At 46.0% G+C, this 22262-nt stretch overlaps 1 protein-coding gene across 1 annotated transcript in view; it reads left to right on the forward strand.

Moving 5' to 3' along the window:
• Positions 1-22262, forward strand: part of SLC44A3 (solute carrier family 44 member 3) — a gene marked incomplete at both ends in the record, with an annotated part of 91868 nt that overhangs the window by 61254 nt on the left and 8352 nt on the right. The gene's annotated exons all lie outside the window — the stretch shown is intronic.

Raw genomic sequence — 22262 nt, forward strand, 5'->3', positions numbered from 1 at the left:
TTATTTTTCAGGAGATAACTTAGAAGGTTTAATGAGCCTTAGTCAAATTTACACAAAGCAGTTTTTTTTTTGTAAGACAGCAGGCTGTTTTAAAATTTAATTGTTCACAGAAATCTCACTTAAAGATTATAATAATAGTACTTCTTATTACACCCATCTTCCTAATAAATGTACCATTAGAAGTAAAGGGACTAATTAGACCATCCATGTTTATGTCTTATAAGTGGTATTCAGAATACCTTTCATTATTCAGGGAAAGCATAGCCTTCTTTTAGTAAAGCTCTATTTTTAGGGCTCTTCTTAAGAATCTTGGAGCACATTTTTAAGGCGTACTTAGTTTTCATTTAGATTGCCAATATAAGCCAGCATATATAAATCACAATAAAACACCACAGCACCTTTCAGAATGGTGGGTTGCGGAGCAGATCAAACCAGACCCTAAGAACACATTTGTTGTGGGGCGAGATGTTGCGAGGCTCTTAGAACCATGTGCATGCGTGCGTGGATCCAGACAGCATCTTACTCCATAAAAATAAGTGAGATGCATTGCAAAAACATATTAACTATTGTGAGATACATTTGCATGAGAAGTCAAGACTAAGAAACACATAAGTAGACCAAAGAAAAGAAAAGAAAAAGCTATGAGACCACTGACCCAAATATGTCAGCTGTATGGTCCTCTGACTGCAAGCTGGAGCCGACCCCTCCTCACTGTTCTGTAAAGTTCTAGGCTTTTCTTCATCACTCACTCATGGTTTTCAAAGTGCCCTTTGGGAGGCAGAAGCTCTTCGAGGGTCTTGTGGACACCAAAACGTCAGGAGGAGAGAAAGAGAGGATGCTGGCTCCCTACCGCCTCGCCCTGCCCTGCCTTTTAGCCAGACTGGCTCCACTCTTACCAGCTTAGGATGGGAAGCCCCTGAAGGGTCCATCTGAACACAGGACTCTGTGGCTAAACACATTTGAAAACCACTGTCTCCTACCATGTTCACATTTATTCTCCCACCCTCTTGTCCTCAGGGATATATTTTTTTGCATTCTGAAATTTCACCTCTTTATATGTAGTTAGGCCCTTTTCCCTTGGGAGTTCAAAGTGTTTCTAAGGTCAGAAGTAGTGTTTATACTAATCAACTATAATTATTTTTGAAAAAGTGATGAATCTCTATAACAGATATACAATGGGGATAATCGCCCTTGAGCCACAGAAAGGCAAAGCTACTCTCTTCTTCCTTTTCTACCAGCCCCCCCCCCTTTTTTGGTGGTGGTGGTACTTGGGGTGGAACCCAGAGGCTTTCTACCTCCTGGCTATACTCCCAGACCTATTTTTATACTTTATTTGGAAACATGATCTCACTAAGTTGCTGAGAGCCTCACTAAGTAGCTGAGGCTGGCTTCAAACCTGTGCCATCCTCCTGTCTCAGCCTCCCAAGCGCGGGGATTACAATTGTGCGCCACCACGCCCGGCTCAGCCCTTTTTATTTTTTATTTTGAAATAGGGTCTTCCTAAGCTGCAGTGGGTCCCACTAAATTGCTGAGGCTGGACTCGAACTTGTGATCCTCCTGTCTCAGCCTCCCAAGTAGCAGGATTATAAATATGTGCCACCATGCCCAGTGCAAAGCTCCATGTGGTCCAGACCCTGTAATGATAGCAGTGCAGATGGTGCCTGTGCACCAGGCCATGGCCTACGGCAGCTGTCGGGTGTTATGGTGTTGGATAATGGCTGCACACTGGGCAGTGACCCCTGAAGTGAGCTGCAGGGTGCCTGAGGCTTAGGAGGTGGAGGAAGAATGCAAAAGAGATTGAAATAATGATGGAGGGCGGGGTCACCTTCTGTCTAAAGTGACTGCTGGAAGCACAGTGAAGTCAACATGTGTACAGAGAAAAGAGGATGACTATAAAATGGTAATCAGAACTATCCTTGGTCTCATCTGGCCGTAGACAAAGAAGAGTGCACTTAAAGTGAGAAAAGAACTCCCCCCCACCCAGTACTGGAGATGATGGAGCCCAGGGGCATTCTATCTCCAAGGCATACCCCAGCCCTATTTTCTATTCTTTATTTTGAAACAGGGTCTCACTAAGTTGCAAAGGGCCTCACTAAGTAGCCGAGGCTGTCTGTGGACCGTGATCCTCCTGTCTCAGCCTCCTGAATGCTCTGATTACAAGCGTGCGCCACCATGCCAGGCTAGAAAAGAAATTTAGATTAGCCTTTTGAGAAATGTTTTGGCAATGAAATGAGTTACTATGGGGATTCAGGAATGTCTGTGTCTAGAAACCAGATATAAGAGGGCCAAGGCTTAGCCAGGCCTGGTGGAGTGCCTGTAACTCCAATACTTGAAAGCCTAAGACAGGAGGATCACAGTTTTGAAGCCAGACTCAGTAATTTAGTGAGACCCCTTTCAAAATTAAAAAATAAAAAGGGATAGAGGTGTAACTCAGATGTAGAATGTCCCTGGGTTCAAATCCCGTCATCCAAAAAAAAGGTGGGGGAGGGAGTAAGGCCTGCTTTATTTTTCTCCCTTTATGAAATGGGAACTAGAAATGCTACAAGAGAACAAGATGTATTCATCGCCCTCTGCACCAAGATTCCTCTCTTTAACACCAAGGAGCCGGCTGTGTTTCCCCGCTACTCCTAAAAGCCTCATCCATCTTCACTGAGTCCTGGGAGGGAGGCAGGTAGCAGTTGCTGCATTCTGTAGACACCTGGCTCAGGCCTGCGCAGTAACTCACGTACAGAACAGGAAACAAACCCTGACTCTCTTCACGTCTCATTTACTTCTCTCTACATCATAAATACCAAATGTGGAGCTGGGTATGGGGGCACACGCTTGTAATCCCAGTACTTGGGAGGCTTGAGACAGAAGGATCACAGGTCCATGGCCAGCCTCAGCTACTTAATGAGGTCCCCCACAACTTAGTGAGATCCTGTTTTAAAATAAAGAATAAAAAATAAGGCTAGGGGTGTAGCTTGGAGGTAGACTGCCCCTGAGTTCCATCCCCAGTACCACATAAATAAATAAATAAGAAAATAATAACAAATATGTGAATCACTAGAAAAAATATGCCATTTCACACACTCATTTATATGACAACTATTTGTTTATTTAAGTCCTATGCAACCATTTGAGTCTGGGCATAACAGAGGGTACAGTTGATAGGGATTCAGAGTGTGTATAAAGCATAGTCCAGGCCCTTGAGGTGAAGAACGTCCAGTAAGGGGTATATTGATGAGACACTTCAGTAACAGTTCATAAAAGCACATGTTTAAATGCTGGAATGAAGACTTTTCTGTAGACATTCAGAAAAGGAGGCCCTAGATAGTTTAAGGAGGTCCTTTGACTCAATAATTGGGGAAAACATTATAGAAGGGGTTGGCCCTGAGTATACAGCACCCTCTGGAGATCAGAAGCCAGTAAATAAAACAACGCTAGCTGTGGGCTGTTGGCACTTAACTCAGCTGCCAATTATAGTCTAAGCACTTTTTCTACATTATACAGATAATATCTCCAATTACAGATAAGGAAACTGAGGCTTAGGGAAGGCACCTAGTTAGTAGCAGAGGCAGGAGTTGAATCCAAGTCTGTTTGGCCTCAGGCAGCAAGCTCTTAACCATGATGTGTTTTTCTACCAGCAGTAGGACACAGGACCACCATCAGGGGCTATACTCTTTAGCACCCTTTCAAGCCAGGGGCCAAGCAAGCTCTTTTGCTGGTGGAGCAAGTCTTGCCAGCGGCAGGCTTGTGGAGGAGAGGAAGTGTGCAGAGCCATTGAGGATGGTGAGCTAGGAACCATACACTCACAGGTCAGAAGGCCTGTCTGAGAAGTCCCCATGGCACTGTGCAGGCTCACCCAGGGTAAGAAGGCATGCCACAGATCCTCAGGAAAATGTGTCCTCAGTATACACAGGATCTGTCTCAGCTCTGATGTTGATTCTAGTTAGTGTTCCTTTAACTGTGAAACCCACTGGTGGCCACAGCACCCTACCTAATGGTTCCACACTGACCTGCACATTCCAGAAAAATCTTTTTTTCCCCAGTATTTATAGGAAGATGGCAAAATTTCATAGATTTTCCTTTTGCATACAATGAAGGGCCATTCGCCAATCAGTAAAAGAAGTGTGTTATCAAAGCTTATTAAAATGTGCTATTTAGGAATCCAAAGTAGTGTTTGATATAGTTTCCTGGGAACCAACACTCATCCTTCTGTTAAGGCATCTAGCCACTGAGGCAACACCTCCTTGCCAAGTTTGTAAATGTGTGTACACAGCCTGAGAGCTAGGCTTTTGCAAACTGGAGAAAGACCACGTTGGCATGAGCAGTGCTGCTTTGAATAGGCTGTGTTGTTCCGTTACAGTCATTGCTGTTGCTTATTCATTTTTTTTAATTCATTATGGCTCTATCATTTTAAGCCTTGCTTTCTTTTTCATTCCTTTTCTTCTTCTTCCAGCAGAAGTAGAAATAGGTATAGCAAGTGGGCTGAGGACTGATGTCCAGAGAGCTTGAGAATCACCATTTCTGTCCAGCCTCCTGGGGGGACACTCTGGGGAAAGAGGACTCCTTAGGTGTGACAGCAGTCTGGGTTTGCCTCTTCCTTCTTTGTGTGATTTGAGTGAGTCATCCAAGCTTACTGAGCCTACTGGCTCATGGCAGGGAGGGGGTTGGGTCAAATACCCCCCAAAGTCCTTGTGCAGTTCTCTGACCCTCACCTGGCCGTCTAGCCCAGAGCTGGGCACACAGGTGCTACCCTGTTTTATTGTTTGAGACAAGAGAATGGGGAAGATGGAAGAAATGTGAACTGTTTGTTTTCCTGTTGTGTTCCAAAGTGACAGCATCCTTTTTTTTTTTTATCATGTGCGTCTTAATCCTGGCCGGGCCTTACCCCAGAGCTCATTGATGTTTTATATCAATCTGACCCCAAGCCTCCAGAATCTTGTAGAGTAACCTGAGACTGTGAGTGACCAAGAAGAGCCGTCTCTCTGTGTCTGATCACAGAGACTCTGCTGATCATGCTGTCAGGCAGTCATACATCAGTAACTGGTGATGGTGAAACGGGGGTTTCTTCTGAGCCTCCCAAGATGAAAAGGGGGGTTACCTGAGAAGAAACTTGGGGTTTCATCATAGATGAAATGGAGTTTCTTGAGAAGAAACTCAGCATCTCTGTACAGGGTTCTTGTCTACAGTGAGCGAAGAATGACACCCGCAGACCTCAGGAAGGGGAGTAAAAGGTTTATTGGAAGCAGCAGGGAATGGGGAAAGGTGGATGAAAACCTCCAAAGGGGCTGGAACTCTGGGGTCCAGCAGCTGCCTTCAGGACAATACTTGAGAACAGCCCAAGCCAAATTGCCTTTAGTTGCAGGCTGCTTTCTTCCAGAGTCCACACGATCTACCAGAAGAGAATAGGAAAAGAGGCAGAACACCACTTGGGCTGTCGGGTCTTCTGGTGTCCAGTAGTTGCCTTTAGGTCACTACCCGGTCGCCCGAGCCAAGTGCCATCAGTTGCAAACTACTTTCTCCCAGAGTCCATGCGATCTGCCAGAAAAGAGGTACAGGTCACCCCTAGGGGCCCTGGTCAGCCTTGATGTCCAGCAGAGGCCTTCAGGTCACTACCTGAGAGCAGCCCAGGCCACGTGAGCTGAGAGAAGGCAGAGAGCAGTTGCACTCTGCCTTCTCTCAGGTCTAACAAGACCTGCGAGACAGAAAACAGCTCCCCAAAAGGGGAAGAGGTCCCAAAAGGGAAAAGCCCCGATTTGCCATCCGACTAAGGCACAGGCCTGACCGTTTGCAACCTCTTTGGTTAGGGTGACTTTGGGAATTCTGGGAAGCGGCTCTCAGGATTTGCATAGGGTATTTGCAAATCCTTGAAGAATCTTGTTTCACACTTGCTGGTGAGGGGCTCCTGGGTTTGTTGATTAGTAAACAGATGGCTTTGTGAAGCTCTGGTCCTTCTTATCTCTGAGCCTTTGGAATTTCAGGTATTTGTCGCCCCTCAGGAAACTCAGGAAATTACCTTTTTTTCTATCGAGGCCTTTTTCCTATCTGCCTATTTCCTTTCTATCTCCTCAATGGGATGAGATGCCAGTCACCTCGGTCATCTCAGGGGGGAACTACTGTCCTGACCAGCACTTTTCCTGCCCTGTTTATCTGAGTGATCACACAGGATGCCTGGTGCCAGATGGATTCGTGCTACATTTCCTTGAGAAGGGGGAGAGGGCAAGTCAGCTGTACCTCGATGCAGGGCGTAAAGTATGCAGCCTGCTTTCCTTTGGCATCCTTCTAGATACGGGCTATCAAGCCAGTGCGCTGATGGTGGCCTCTTGGCGTTTGCACAGAAATGCCAGTGGCTTCCTGTCTTCCTGATGAACAAATATACTGGTCAGAAAGGCCCCGAATAATCTTGTGGAATCAAGCGCAGAGAAAAAACTTGCTGCTTCCTGGGAAACAGACACTTTCCCTTCCCCTCCCTGCCCTGCAGACCCCCTCCCGACCTACTCTGCCAGCTAAGACTTTTTTTCAGTCAACATAATGTTGTTCTGTCTTCTAAGCCTTTGTGGCAGGCTTGACTTGTACAATCTCAAAGCCTTCTCTTCCCCCATCCTGGCAGTGAGCTCTGTTTCAATGACTCTCTTTCTCACAGTGCATCAATAGCAGCAGCGCTCGGTGACTTTTCCATGTCAGGTTTTGGTTCATCCCAAGCCAATGGGCAGATCTCCAGTGACTCTTCTCTCCTCTCTGCAGCACAGCATGTGCATCTCAGGGGGAAAAAGTGATGATTAGTGCAAAATTTCTCTCAACTAGATTATGAAGATGATGTAAAGGTTCTTAAGAAGAGAGTGTTCTTTCAGGCAGGGACATTGCCATAATAGGTAACCTCCTAGCAGAGCATCCGAACGGCCATTCTTTCTAAGGCAGAAGTGGTTCTGGAGCCTGCCTCCCCTGCCAGTTGGTTTAGAGCTATTTTCAGGCAGCCAGCTGATGGTGAGGGCCCTTGAGAGATGCTCCATTTGTGTGTGTGATTTAGAGAGAAACTCATACATGCATCAATATGATAGTTTGCATTAAGGCTCATTTATAGACAATGGTAATCCCCACACCCAGCTGCTTCATGGCAAATGGTACTGCCATGGCTTTAGATAGAAAGGAATGAAGGCACCTCTTTGTCAAAGGCCCCAGACTGTCTGGGAGAAAACAAACTGTTTTCTGGTGCCTGGCTCAGAAGCTGGTGATGTATGACCAGGGCTTTGTGGGGTTTCCTGGAAGCAGTGGATTGGGAGCCTTACTTCCACCTGCTGTGGGCAAGGAGGGCTCAGCAGGCGAGGCCCTGAAACCATCTTCTCCAAGAGCACCTTAGCACCCGCTCAGTCCTTTGGGGTAAGGCCCAGTGAGCAGCTGCCATCTTAAATGACTCTCAAGCCCTTCCTGACCCCAAATTCTTCTACCTTCTGGGAGAAGCAATTAATGGCTCTTAAATGTGTAGCTGCATCACTATAGGCTGGAGAGGGAAGTCATACAGGGCTCCGAGAAAATCAGAAACTCTCCTACGAAGCAGATAACTTAGTATTCAACACAAATTGCTTTCACTTCCTTCAAAGTATGTGGCTTCTGAAGACAATTATTTATTGGGCCTTTCCTATGTGCTAGTATACTGTGTTACCTTTTATGCATTAACTACCATATCTTCACAAGTCAGCTGGTGAAAGATAGACCATTCTTTCTTTAAAAAAAAAAAAAAAAAAAGATGATAACACTTAGTTCCAAGAGGTTTAAGTACTTATCTTCCTGAAGTTAGATAATATAACAGCAACAGAGCTCTAATGAGGTTGTTTGGCTAGTGAGGTTTTTTTTTGTTGTTGTTGTTTGTTTATATGCTTGCTTGCTTGCTTTGGGGAAAATCAGACCCAGGGCCTCACACATGCTAGGCAAGTACTCTACCACTGAGCTACACTCGTGGCCCCTACTATTGAGGTTTTGAAGAACCTCTTCCTTGTCCAAGTTTGGAACAATTGAGAGACATAAGATTCAAACACTTGAAGATTAAAATAATCGAGTTGCATTCCAAATGAGCTGGTTATAAAAGATACCACAGGAACAGCTGCAGTCACGTAGTTTTTTAATGTTTCCCCCAAATCAAAAGGACCAAGTCCTTTTTCTCAGGCCTTCCCAATGAAAGTGGGGCTGAGAAGGTGCACTCTTTGTGATGGGTGAGTTTTTTTTTTTTCTTTTCGATACTGGGGATGGAACCCAAGGGCATTCTACCTCCAAACTATATCCTCATCAGCCCTAGTTTTTATTCTTTATTTTTAGGAACGGGGTCTCACTGAGTTGCAGAGGTCTTCACTAAATAGCTGCGGCTGTCTGTGAATCGCAATCCTCCTGTCTCAGCCTCCCAAATGCTAGGATTTCAAGCGTGAGCCACCATGTCCAGCTGACAGGTGAGTTCTTAAAGGGGGAGGGAGGAGCTGGGCCAGCCTGTGCCCTGTTTCTCCTCCAAGACACACCCAGTTCATGAAATCAGCCTCTGCCCCTGGGAACAAATGAGAGGCATTGCTGCCAAAGAGGTGCCTAGTCATAGAAACAAAAAGCCAGAGCAGTAAGTCCTCCACACCAGGACTCAAACCTATATTTGCTCCAGCCTACTCGGGCATTCCTTCTACTGGCTAGGTGCTCAGAAGCCCGGAACTTTAGAGATCACCGGGCACCTACACAATCATTATAGCAGAGTCAGGGGTTCAGAGGGCCTGGCTGCCTCACCTGGGGTTACACAGTGAGCAGAACTCTTTCTGGTGGCCCTCTTCTCTTCCTTTGCCTTCTCTTCCCCTTCCTCCCTGAGCTATTGAGGTCTGAAAAATATGTCACACTACACAGTATGTCGAGCAGAACCATATTGCAGATCCCCCCATCCCTTGGGCACCATGGAAGATAGCTCTAGAGGGACGGAGAGGGAGGAGCATTTGGGTACTGCGAAGGTCAGGGTCTTACCTCTTGTTAATGGTACAAATTCCCAGCTTTCCTCTCCCAGCCTTCCCTATTCTATTTTCAGCCTTCCCCTCATCCAGAACATAGTTACCCACATTGATGCCCATTCCCTCTTCCTCATTCCTTCCCGTTCTGTAGCTCTGAGTTCATATATATGTTTCCCTAGCAGTGTGATAGAATGGGAGGGATGCAGAAAGGTCTGGGATTAAAACATGGCTTCATCCTATGTATGTGTGTGTGTGTGTGTGTGTGTGTGTGTGTGTGTGTGTATTCTACCTCTGAGTTATAACTCCAGCCTTATTTATTTATTTACTTATTTATTTATTTTATGTGGTGCTAGGGATTGAATCCAGGGGCATTCTACCTCCAAGTTACCCTTCCCCATCCCTATTTTTTATTCTTTATTTGGAAATAGAGTCTCACTAAGTTGTGGAGGACCTCACTAAGTAGCTGAAGCCGTCCAAGAACCCGGATCCTCCTATCTCAACCTCTCAAGTACTGGGATTACAAGTGTGGGCCACCACGCCCGGTTATTATTTTTTAATTTGAAACAGGATCTCACTAAGTTGCTGAGAGTTTTGCTAAGTTGCTGAGGCTGGCTTCAAACATGTGACCCTCCTGTCTCACTCAGTCACCCAAGTACTTGGATTACAGCATGTCCCACCACTCCTGGCTCATAGTTCCTGCATTTATTGAGGGACTTGGGACAGGATCCCTCACCTCTCTTATTCTGTAATCTCCCATATATAAAGTAAAAATTTTAATACGGGCCTCAGATGCAGTTGAGAAGGCTAAATGACTCAATACAGAGGCCCATTGAAACACGGTATCTGGCTCTTAGTACATGCTCCGTACATCGTTCCGTGGGGGTGGGAGAAGCTTTAGTTACTATCTCAGCATTATCACTGCTAGAATCCAAACAACTGATTATACATCATAGAGGAAGAAAGATTTATTTGCTCACGGATTCCTTGGAGATTTTGGATTCAGTCCATCTGAGGCTGGAGACCACAGATCTCAGAGCATGGCGTCAGGAAGCGGTTTCGCTCTCATATCATGGAGGCCAGAAGCATAAAGAACATGCAAGTAAGGGGAGTCAAGACAGGAGCACAGTCCCTAAGCCCCACACCAGGGACCCAGCTTCTCCAGCTCCACCCCACCAGCCCAGGTTACCACCCAGATATCTGCTAAGGATTTACCTACTAAGGAGATTACAACCTCTAAGACTGAGCCGTATCAACTCTGAACATCCATACATGAGCTCTTCAGGTGGCACTGTGTACCTGACCATAACAGTTACCTTCATTTATACTTATTCACCAAATCCTGGAAGTTTGTGTGCCAGAGAATTTGGGTATAAAAGTACCTGTTTCCCACAATTATATTAAATAATTAAAAGAAAATTTTTGCCAAGCTCTTGGTTTTGCGGCTGGCATGTAGAGGTATTTGCTGAGTAAATGGAAATTGTTATCATTACTATCAATGCATTGCTAAGTGTATGAGCTCCTGCGTAAACCCTCCAGCATTGCAGTGGGCACTGAGTTAATTAGACCATTCACTAAACCTGCTCAGTTAGGGCTCTATCAGTGTCCATAGGGAACTTCTCTTCCAAATAAGCTTGTTTCTTCCCCAGCCACAACCACTACCCTCATCATCTGTTGGGGGAGTTGAATAGCTAAGAGCTTCACTTTTGGTCCTTGCAGTAGACAAGAATGCCCAAGTTTCTCCCAACATGAAGGGTAATGAGGGAAAGAACAGCCCTCAAATCCAAAGCCCGGACCTGGAGGCAGAGAGCGTCTGTGTCTGAAGACTGTGAAAGGGTACTGCAGAGCTCATGGTTCCCAGGCGGTGGGCCTCTAATCCTCTTTCTCCTGCTTCTATCATTTTCTTTCTCTTCACCCCCATCTTGGGGCAGTCAAGAGTAGCTGTGTCTCTTCCTAGCAAGGCCGAGTGAGGCTGTGTCCATCAACACTGGTTTAAGTGGTCACTCGATACAAGAAATCATCATTTTTTCGCAATGAGATTCCAAATCTTCACAAGCATTCAGTGTAGAACATGAAGGACCACCATTATGTCCCTCGTACCTTCCTGTCATGACACGTACTGGGTACATTGGTAACATGCTGAGGGAGACTGGCGATGTTTTTAACTTTGGTCTATGAAAGCCACCTTTGGAATCAGCAAGACCCAATTTCCTCATAAATAAAGGAGCAGGTGACATGTGTAAACATTATGTTGTGACGGTGTTTAGATGTGGGGATCTGGCAGCCACACACTGGGCTCCTCTAACATTTTTCCTTCTGCAGCTCAGGGTCTTTGGTGGGCGCCATGCTTGACAGACAGTTGAGATTGTCTGTGACCAGCACTGGGGGGAGGGAGAGTGTTCAGAGGAAACTTTGCTTTTCTTCCCCCCCTCCCTCTCTCTCCCCTCTCCTCTCTCTCTCTCTTTGTGGGAGGTGGTACAGAGGATTGAACCCAGGTGAATTCTACCTCTGAACTACACCCCCAGCTCTATTTTAGTTTTTCCTTTGAAATAGCATCTTGCTAAATTGCTAAGAGTCTTGCCAAGTTGCTGAGGCTGGCCTCAAACCTGCGATCCCATCTCTCTGCCTCCCAAGTACTAGTATTATAGGCATACACCACCACGCCTGGCTTCAGAGGGAACATTCAACACTGAATTTATCATCATTACCCCCATGTGCTTAGGAACTGTAAAGATTATAGATGGGTCTCACCATTTCCCAAATTCATTTAGTGCGGGAAATGAAATTAAACAACTAAGTAGTTCCTACCCCAAATCCAATCTTTCTCATGACGGAGAGCAGGCTTTCTCTCTGTTTTTTACATCTTCTGGAGCAGAGTCACTGCCCGAGGGCTCCGCCTGCCCACCTCTGAAGCCCATAGCCTCTCCCTTGATACCTTCTCAGCGAGGCTCTGACCGTGGCTCCCACCTTCATCTATCACTCTCCAGGTGTCTTTGTCCTCAACATTGAGACTTGTTGAGAAAGAGATGATTGTTGGCCAAAGACTAGCAAATACATTCATAAAAAGAAAAAAATACAGTGAACAGAGGTGTGAGTCACGGTGGTTAAGAAATAAAAGCAGCTTTGAGTTAGCAGTCACGAATTCCTGTTCTGCTATGAGCTGGAATCCACATGGTGATGCCCCAGCTACTACCACCTGAGTCTCATCTTTAATGATTTCCACATGGCCGTGCATGAATCTTAGCTACAAATTCAGATGTACATAAAACACCATACTGTGTCTCCAACCTAATTTCTGACTTTAATCTCCAGTCCACTGGCCCAGCAGGGAATTTAATCTACTTTTCTTGAGCTGTTCCTCTTTAGAGATATACAAGTTTCAAGGCATTACTAGACCCAGGTTGCCCTTGAGACACCCATCTTTCTGCCTCCTCAGACCCTGCTTGGGAAATAGGAGCCTTTGACAAGGTCATTTATATTCCTGTCTGCCTGGATATGCTCGTAGTAGGTAGGTGACCAGAAACAAAGCTCCATATCACAGGAACCCCCTCATTCCTGGACAAACCAGGGATGTATGAGGCTAGAGAAGCAGAAGCCAAGAGAGCAAAGTGGATCATCGTCCATGTACTAGGGGCCGCTGGACTTCCATTTGGAGGCTCATCTCCATGAACATTGAGATCAAGATCCCTGAAAAGTCAAAGAGGAAGTGATATAGACAAACATGCCTCAGATAGCTCTCTGGAGTAGGTGGGGCTAGAAAATTCCTGAAAGTTTTGTCAGTTGGATCTAGGCTATGGCAGTTCTTCTTCAAGTGGTTTCGTCTTCCCCCTCCTTTTTGCCTCCCACAGAACGCCTCAGTTGGAAAAGGGTGGGATAAAGAGAACATTTGGTAGACTTGCATTTATCCGAGGAATGAGACAGCTGAGGCGGAGTGACTTCATGAGCAAGCGTCTCAGTGTGGGTGGAGAGGGCTCTCTGGGCATGTTTGCCGCGCCTATTTCCTATCGCCATCAAAGCACAACAAAGAAACTGGGTAATGGCCCAAGAATAAGAGGCTACTGATCTCACTTGGTGCACTCCAGTTCCCAGCCTGGAGCTTGGCCAAAGCAGACTTTCCATATGTCTCTATTGAAGGTCTGGTTTTTTTTGTTGTTGTCGTTTTTTGTTTTTTGTTTGTGGTACTCGGGATGGAACCCAGGGGCATTCTACCTCCAAGCTATACTCCCAGCCCTATTTTTTTTTTTTTTGTCTTTTTTGAAATAGGGTCTCACTGAGTTGCAAAGGACTTCACTAAGTAGCCGAGGCTGTCCGCGAACCGCGATCCTCCTATCTCAGCCTCCCAAATGCTGGGATCACAAGTGTGCGCCACACGCCCAGCTTGAAGGTCTGTATTGCCTCCATACCAGGGCTAAGCGCATGCTGCCTATGTAGCTAAGACCATCAGGGGAGCAATAAAGATAAAAGAAACACTACCTCAAAGAACCTGCCCTCGTCCAGCACAGTGGTATACATCTGGCATTCCAGATACTTAGGAGGCTAAGGCAGGAGGATACAAGTTTCAGACCAGCCTGAGCAACTTAGCGAGATCCTGTTTCAAAATAAATTAAAATAAAAAGACTAGAGTTGTAGCTCATGGTAAAGCACTCACGTAGCATGTGCAAGGCCCTGGGTTCAATCCCCAGGACTGAAAAAAATCAAACATAAACCAAAGCCAAACAGAAAGAAAAGCAGCTGCCCTTTCTTGTTAGAGCTTCCCTGACCACACCTAGAATCAACTGCAAGAAAAACTGACTTTGACCCAAAGTGTCCATGGAGAGAGAAGGCTAAAAGTGGGGAGGGGGGCAAAAGTCAATCTTTTGAGGTTCAAAAAGAAAACAAATGTCATACTACAAAGCTACAGAAATGGTATTGATGTATGGTATTGGCCAAGATGTATGGTATTGGCATGAACAGAGAGAGTCTAGGTAGACTTATAGATTATATAGAGTCCAGAAATAAATCCTTGTTATATGGTCAACATGACAATTGTCCACACAGTGAGAAAAGGACAGCTCTTCAATAGTAATCCTGGGAAAATTGTATTGCAATTTTTGTGTACAGTGTAAGATAAGGGTCCATTGAATCTATTGCAGAAGATTGAATGGACCCTTATCTTACATTGCATACAAAAATTATTTCACAATGGATTGAAGACCTAAAAATAAGGCATGAAACTATAAAACTCCTTAAAAGTAAAAACATAGGAGCTGTGTACAGTAGTACATGCCTATTTTTGGCCCCTTCCCTTCCCCCTCTCTCTTTCTGCTTTTTGGCCTCCGTGAGGTGAGCAGTTTTTCTCTCCCACAACCTCTCTGCTATGATGTTCTGTTTCATCTCTGACCCAAAGCAATGGAGCCAGCCAACCATGAACTGGAACCTCTGAATCCATGGACCAAAATATACATTCCCTCCCTTAAGTTGATTTTCTCAGGTATTTTGTCACAGCAATGGAAAGCTGACTGTGATAGATATATTGCCAGTTCTCCATCTGTAGTAGGCCTTTCTCATGTGACCTAACAGTCAGATTTTGCTTTGCCAGCCCCTTGCCTACCAACAGCATGTCCATGGAGTGATAGACACCTGACTTAAAATTATTTCTCTCAGACCTCTGGTGTATGAAAAAAATGTGACCATTCCCATTTCTGCTTTTCATCTCCCTCTTGTCATTTCCTCAATCCTGAGTTTCATATAAGAGATGCTTGGCATTCTTTTAACTAAAGAACTAAACTTCTAAAGCCTTTAAGTACTGTAGCCTTTGATGAGGTTTTGCAGTGCAGCAGACGCCGTGGTTAACATTGTGCACATGCTGAGTGTTGTCCTCTCGAGGGCTCCGTGTACAGTTAGGTGTGGTCCCCATTGTACAAATGAGGAAGCTGAGACCCAGAGGCTGAAGAGCTTATAGAGGATGACAGCACTGCTATATTGGAAGCTCCGACTCCAAAAGCCATGGCTTCCCAGCTTCCTTGGGCTGCCTGGGATTCCTTGTCCAGGATAAGAGGAGGAAAGCAATAGTCTTTATTCACCAAGAACCAGCCCATCTATTCAATCTTTCTAGTAAAGCCTGAAGTCAATAACAGTGAAAGATCTTGTCTTCTACATTTCCCATTTCACGGGTCCACCGTTTAATTTTGCTTTACAGAAGACCAGAGCTCCCCTCTGGCCTGTTCATTTCCTCCACTGAGTATGTACAGGTCAAATGGGATTCGTGGATGAGGCAGCTCTTGTAACCAGGAGCGAGCTCACTGGATCAGGAGACACCTCCCCACGGTGCTGCACCCCAACCCTGCCCGGCCGTCCAGAATCATCGCATTTTCTGCTGGGCTTTTACCACAGAGAGCAGAGCTTTCCTAGATCAGTGATGGGCCAGTTCAGCAAGATGCAGTTGCCTCATTAGGCATTTGAGATGGATGTTTCCCCATCTGTAAAATGAGAAGGTTTTCTTGGGTGCCATCTAGGGTTCCTTTTAAGCCTAACCATCTACTGAAGGAATAACCACCCAATCAATCCACTGAATTAGGAGCTTGTATGAATAAATATTAGTTGGAAGACATTATAGGTTTGCCCAAAGCACCTTCCTTTATCTATCCAACAAATAGCTTCACGGGAAGGGCAGGAAAGCACCCAGCAGAGGGGATGGCATCTGCAAGCAGAGAGACCACCAGGTTCCCTGCAGGACAACATGACAAGCAGGCGGCACAGAGAATCTGTGAAAGGTGGCAGGCATGGGGCAGCACTGGCACCTCCTCAGGGAACCAAGGCTGCTCAGATGTGAACACTCCCACTGTCAAAGAGGCCATCGTGTTCAGAACCCGGACAAAGTGGGAACAGTACAGAAACGCACTAAAATCAAGAAGCAGGAGGAAGTCTTTCACCAAGACTGCCTAAACGTAAAACACAATGTTGAAGCAAAAGAAGCACCCTAACCTCTGAATATTTTCCATAATGGTCTTAAAAGACTTTTATTGTTTTAATTTTTTATTGCTGCATTGTAGTCATACATCTTAATAGAGTACAAGATGGTAGAGGCACACATGTACACATCACTCAATTTTAGCCCTTATTCAGCTACTTAAAAGACGTTTTAGAAGCCTGTCTTGGATGTGAAGGTACAACTTATCAGAAACTCAAATGTTAGTCGGGAGTGGTGGTGCATGTCGGTAATCCCAGTACGTGGGAGGTTGAGACAGGAGAAGTGCAGGTTCGAGGCCAGCCTCAGCAACTTAGGCCCTCAGCAACTTAGCAAGACCCAGTTTCAAAATAAAAAATGAAATAAAATTGGGCTGGGAGGTAGAATGCCTTTGAGTTCAATCTCCAGTACAAAAAGAAAAAGGAAATGAAAGAAAAGAAGAAAGGGAGGAAAGGAGGAAGAGAGGGAGAAACTCAAATGTTCCTTCAGTTTCCATTTAGTTTTATTTTGTTTGGTTCAAGTCAAGTTAACATGCATATTTTTATTTAAAGTACCATGCAGAGTGCCGTTCCCTTTTTCTTAGGCTGGTCTGTCCATCTTGCCTTCCTTCCATCTCTGTATATTTGCAAAGGAATGTTGGGGTGAGGTGCAGGTGTTGTTAGCAATGTTATTTTCTGAAAGAAGGGGGTATTATAGTGATTTTCTTACTTTTTTCTTTGTTTCTGTGTCACTCCATTTTTAATTTTTAATTTTTAATTATTTTATTTATTTATTCTGGTGGTACTGGGGGTGGAAACCAGGGGCTTTCTACCTCCGGGCTATACTCCCAGACCCATTTTATATTTTATTTGGAAACAGGGTCTCACTCAGTTGCTGAGAGCCTCACTAAGTAGGTGAGGCTGACTTCGAACCTGTGTGAGCCTCCTGTCTCAGCCTCCCAAGCACGGGGGTTACAAGCGTGCACCACCATGCCCGGCTTGCTCCATTTTTTAAAATGAGCATGGAAATAATAAAGCAATTCTAAAAAAAAAAAAAATAAGTAAAAAACAAATAATTCTACCTCTGAGCTATACTCCTGGCTCATATATATGTATATATTTGTTTTAAAACAGGGTCTCACTAGGTTGCTGAAGGACTTACTATGTTGCTAAAGCTGGCCTTGAACCTGTGATCCTCTTGGGTCAGTCACCAAAGTTAACAGGCATGTGCCATCACAGCCTGTGTGCAAATAAGTTTTAAACGAACCACGTGTGGTGGCGCACAGTTGTAATCCCAGTACTTGAGAGGCTGAGATGGGTGGATCACAGGTTCGCTGCCTGCCTCAGCAACTTGGCAAGACCCTGTTTCCAAATAAAAATTAAACTAGGGATGGAGATATAGCTCGGAGGTAGAAGGCCCCTGGGTGCCACCCCCAGTACCACAAAAACAAATACATACATACATACATGAATAAATGAATCAATAAATTTTAAAAGAAAAGAGCAAACAAAAGAGCACTGCACTGTGCCTGGTTTTATAACAGTGGAGGATCTCAGCAAAGGCGTGGTCCTCCTCCCAGCCACTTCCCCCCTGCCTGACCCCTGAGGGACTGGCAGCTTTCCCTGATTGCCATCTCATGGGACATTGGCTCACAACCTGGGACTAATAAATTCCCCAAGGGATCTGCGGGGTGAACACCAGGCCCTGCAAGGCCTGGAGGCTTTTGTGCACAGCCTCCTCCTGCCTGTGGTTGTAATAAAACAGATCAAGAAGAAACTGCTTTGGGACGGTTCCTGCTAATTTCGCTGTGGGCCCCAGAGGCCCCTGGCTGTGTGGCGACACATCTAGACTCAGGTTTCAATTCCAAGGAAAGGCTGAAAAGTGGTGCGTAGTTTATCATCCAGTTCCTCGGGTTTTAGTAGTTCCTGCTTTATTTGGGATTTATAAATATCAGAACTCTGTTAGGAAGCCATCCCAGACATAAAGCTGGCTCTTCATGGCATGGGTTTTGGCCAGTGCCTTCCTCCCCTTGGAGGGGACAAGTCAACAGACACGCATGTTCACAGTTCTGCCACCAAAGAAGAAATTATGTCAGGTCAGGCTGAGCGATGGCTGCTGTCCACTAATGCCAGACAGAGGGCAGCTTTGGTTTTGATATAGGAGCAAAAAATAATTTATCAAAAATCTGTGATGAACATTCTTAGATAATTCTGATAATTCTTAGATAAGTTAAAGAGGTAATTTAGCCTTTCTGTTACCTAAAAGTACACTTAACACTCTTTCCCTTCCTCCCTCCCTCCTTTCTTCCTACCTCTTTCTGTCTTTCTTTTTTACTTTCTTTTTTCCTTTTTTCTTTTCCTGTGGTGCTGGGACTCCAACCCAGGGGCATTCTCCTCTGAGTTATACCCACAGCCTTATTTTATTTTTATATTTGAAACAGGGTCTCACTGAGTTGCTGAGGACTGAGGCTGGCCTCAAACCTGCAGCACTTCTGTCTCAGCCTCCCAAGTATCAGGATTATCGGCCTGCACCACCATGCCTGGCTTCATTATTTTTCATTGTAAAATGGAAATAATAGTATCCATGATGATTATTTCCCTGAGCTGTAGTAAGGAGCAGAGGGGATTGGAGAAGACGATAATATTGAAACAGGGGTTTCTTGAGAGAAAACCCCGGTGAGACCCGCAGACCTCAAGAAGGGGAGTAAAAGGTTTATTGGAAGCAGCAGGGAATGGTGGAAGGGTGGCTGAACACCCAAAGGGGCTGGAACTCTGGGTCCAGCAGCTGCCTTCAGGACAATACTTGAGAGTAGCCCAAGCCGAATTGCCTTCAGGTGCAGGCTGCTTTCTTCCAGAGTCCAAGCGATCTGCCAGAAGGGAATAGAGAAAAGTGGCCGGGCGGTCGGAACTCCGGGGTCCAGTAGCTGCCTTCAGGGTCACTACCCGAGTGTCGCCCAAGCCAAGTGCCCATCAGTTGCAAACTACTTTCTCCCAGAGTCCACGCGATCTGCCAGAAAAGAGGTGCAGGTCACCCCTAAGGGCCTGGTCAGCCATGATGTCCAGCAGAGGCCTTCAGGTCACTACTCGAGAGTCGCCGAGCCACGTGCCCTCCGATGCACTCTGCCTTCTCTCAGGGCCAACACGACCTGTGAGAGAGAGAACAGCTCCCCAGAAGGGGAGGGGGTCCCAAGTGGGAAAGTCCCCGCTTTTGCCATCTGACTGGCCAATGCCTGACCGCTTGCAAGTCCGTTTGTGGTTAGGGCGACTTTGAGATTTCAAGGAGAATTTGCATAGGATATTTGCAAGTTCTTTGAAGGGTCTCCTTTCAGGAATGCCAGACTTGCTCGGTGGGTTTGTTGATTAGGAAACTCAGGATGGCTTTGTGAAGCTCTGGCCTTCTTATCTCCTGAGCCTTTGGAGTTTCAGGCATTTGTCGCCCCTCAGGAAACTCAGGAAATTAGCTTTTTTCTACCAAGGCCTTTTCCCTATCTGCCTATTTCCTTTCTATCTCCTCAATATGAAGGTGCCTGGTCCACTGTGAAGCAGTCCACAGGTGGGAAGCATCCTTAGCAGAGAACTTTAGAGTTGGCACACACCTTTGCCAAGCCGCCAGATGGGCACCTGAGAAGTGACAGGCTTAGTGGAGGCCACTCAGCGAGTCTTTGGAGACAAGGGGATTGGAACCCGGCCCCTGCCACAGAACCAGAACTGCCCTGACATTCTCCTAACCCTTGGTAACAGGCCCTCTCGTGAGAGAACCACTTGATTATGTTAATCTTTTGGGGATGAAAAGTACAAAGCACAGCTGCAGGCCTAGGTTTTCCTGCAGGTGGTGGGTGAATGGAAGCTCGCTTCTGCGAGTGACCAACGACGCAACACAGTGTGTGTGGGGAGCAGGTACGTGCCCTGCAGCCCTGACTTCAGTTTCCTCTACTCCATCATTGGGTTGGGGTCATTGAGAGGACTGAAAGAGTTAGCCCATTTGGGGAGATGCAGCCTAGAGCCTGGCACACGCTGTACATGCAAACGTCCGCCCTCATTCTGCATTTACATTGGGAAGTTGTGCACCCACCTACTGACTGGAGGAAACTTAAAAGGCCACAGATGCAAATTAGCAGTCTTCTGTTAGGTCTGTGCCCAACCATTCAGGACATACTACAGGGCATTTGGGGATGTCTTGGGAACCAGAGCTCCTGGGGAAAATTCCAATTCCTAATACAACTAATTCCCAGAGAAGAGCTCCCTATCTTTGAGCCTGGCCCTTAGCTTGTGACTGCTAATGGGGCCAGTGTTCTCAGTGGATGTGCGGTCACACATTTATTCTAACTCCACAGAGCTCAGGGGACATTGTGGAGGCACTTGAGGGCTCCCAAGGCTTGGGTGGGAATAAGCCTGGGAGGTTATGATATTATTATTAGTAGTAGTAAGTCGTCATCGTCGTCATTGTCAACGTCATCCTGGGGATTGAACCCAGGGGTATTCTACCTCCAAACTACACCCTCAGCCCCTTTTACTTTTCATTTTGAAGCAGAGTCTTACTAAGTTGCTGTGGCTGGCCTTAAACTTGCAATCCTCCTGTCTTAGCCTCCCAAGTACTAGGATTACAGGTGTGGGCCACCATGCCCTGTCCTTGGGAGGCTGAGACAGGAGGATCACAGGTTTGAGACCAACCAATCAAGTTAACAAGACTCTCAGCAACCTAGAGAGACCCTGTTTTAAACAGATGAATGGATTACAAAACTGTGGGTTATGTACACAATGGAATTTTACTCAGCCATCAAAAAAAAAAAACTCAATTACATCATTTTCAGGGAAATGGATGGAACTGGAGGACATGCTAAGTGAGATCAGTCAGTCACAAAAAATAAGAAATCAGATGCTTTCCCTAATATGTGAGAGTTAGGGAGAAATGGGTCATAGGAGGAACTCTTAAAAAAGGAAATCCTATAGAGGAGCAAACAAGAAAACCTAAAGGAGGAGAAAGGAGGGGGGAAGAAGAAAATCTCTAAAACACACAATGTACTTAAACATATCGAAGTCAACCACTAAGCCAAGCAAGGGAGGGAGGGACAGGGAGGGAATGGGGTGGGAATTGGGTAGGGGTTAAATCAGTGATGTGTACATGTCTGTACACACAAGTTTTTTACCCCAATATGATGTATGAATATAATGCACCAATTAAAATTTTTTTTTAAATAAAGTAGTTGGAAAAGAAAAAAACAAACAAAACAAAACAAAAATTAAAAAATACACATATGGTTCATAGTTTCTAACTTATTATTCCTACAGTCTTTGTTATCTCCTAAGTGACTGGAATAATGCTGGGGCACTGAAGGCCTCAGAAAGCAGTGTCTGTCTGTCTGTCTCTGTCCTTTTATCTTCCTTCACTTGCTCCGTTTTCTTCCCAGGGCAGCCAGAGACACTCTAATCCTAAATTCTCTGCCCTATTTTTTAATAGTAGATGATGAGACCCTGATTTCAGAAGGGGTCCCACCTCATCCTCCTGAGGAAGAAATGCCGAATCCCCAGTCCTCTCAGGTTTCCAGGCCCATCTATCAGCACGAATTCACACCCTCACAAGCCCCAGTCATGCCTGTGTAACCAAGTTCCCATAAAACCCCAAAAGGGCCGGGCTCAGGGAGTTTCCACGAGCATTCCTGGAGGGTGGGTGCACCCAGAGAGGGCATGGAAGCTTCCTACCCGTTTTCCCATACCTTGCCGTATGCGTCTCTTTATCTGCAGCCTTTGTAATACCCTGTGTAATAAACCAGTAAACGTGTTTCCCTGAGTTCTTGAGCCACTCCAGCAAATTAATTAAAGCTAAGGAAGCAGTGTGTGAGTCCCATTTGACAGTCAGTTGGTCAGAAACACACATAAAATAACCTGGGGCTTGTGCCTGTCCTCTGCGGTGGGGTGGGGACAGGCTGTGGGATGGAGCCTCAACCTGTGGGATCGGATGTAACCTCCGGGCGGATGGTGTGAGAGCTGGATCGATCGGAGGCCAACAGCTGGTGTCCGCAGTTGCAGCGTAAGCACGTCGTCAGAGCTTAGCAGAAGCTGATTTTTGTTTTTTGCCACAGCTTGGGGCTCAGCAAAAGACGTGATGAAAGAGATCTGTCCTGGACTTTCCCAGGGCAGCCTGGGAGAGCTTCCAGAAGCACAGGCTGAGGATCATGAGTCCTCCTAGAGTTTCCTGCAGCTCCCCTGTCCCCACAGCACCGGGCCTTTCAGCCCTGCCCACTGAGGTCCAGCTTAGACCTCCTCCAGACCCAATTCCTGCCACCCTCCCCTGCTTGACCCTAGCAGTGCCTCACAGCCACAGCCACAGCCACACCCGTCTCACTGGTGGGAAACAGCCAGCCAGGGAGCAGCTAAGATGCCACGTCC

The sequence above is a fragment of the Muscardinus avellanarius genome (genome assembly GCF_963383645.1).
Source record: "Muscardinus avellanarius genome assembly, chromosome: 3".
In the NCBI taxonomy this organism is placed as follows: Eukaryota; Metazoa; Chordata; class Mammalia; order Rodentia; family Gliridae; genus Muscardinus; species Muscardinus avellanarius.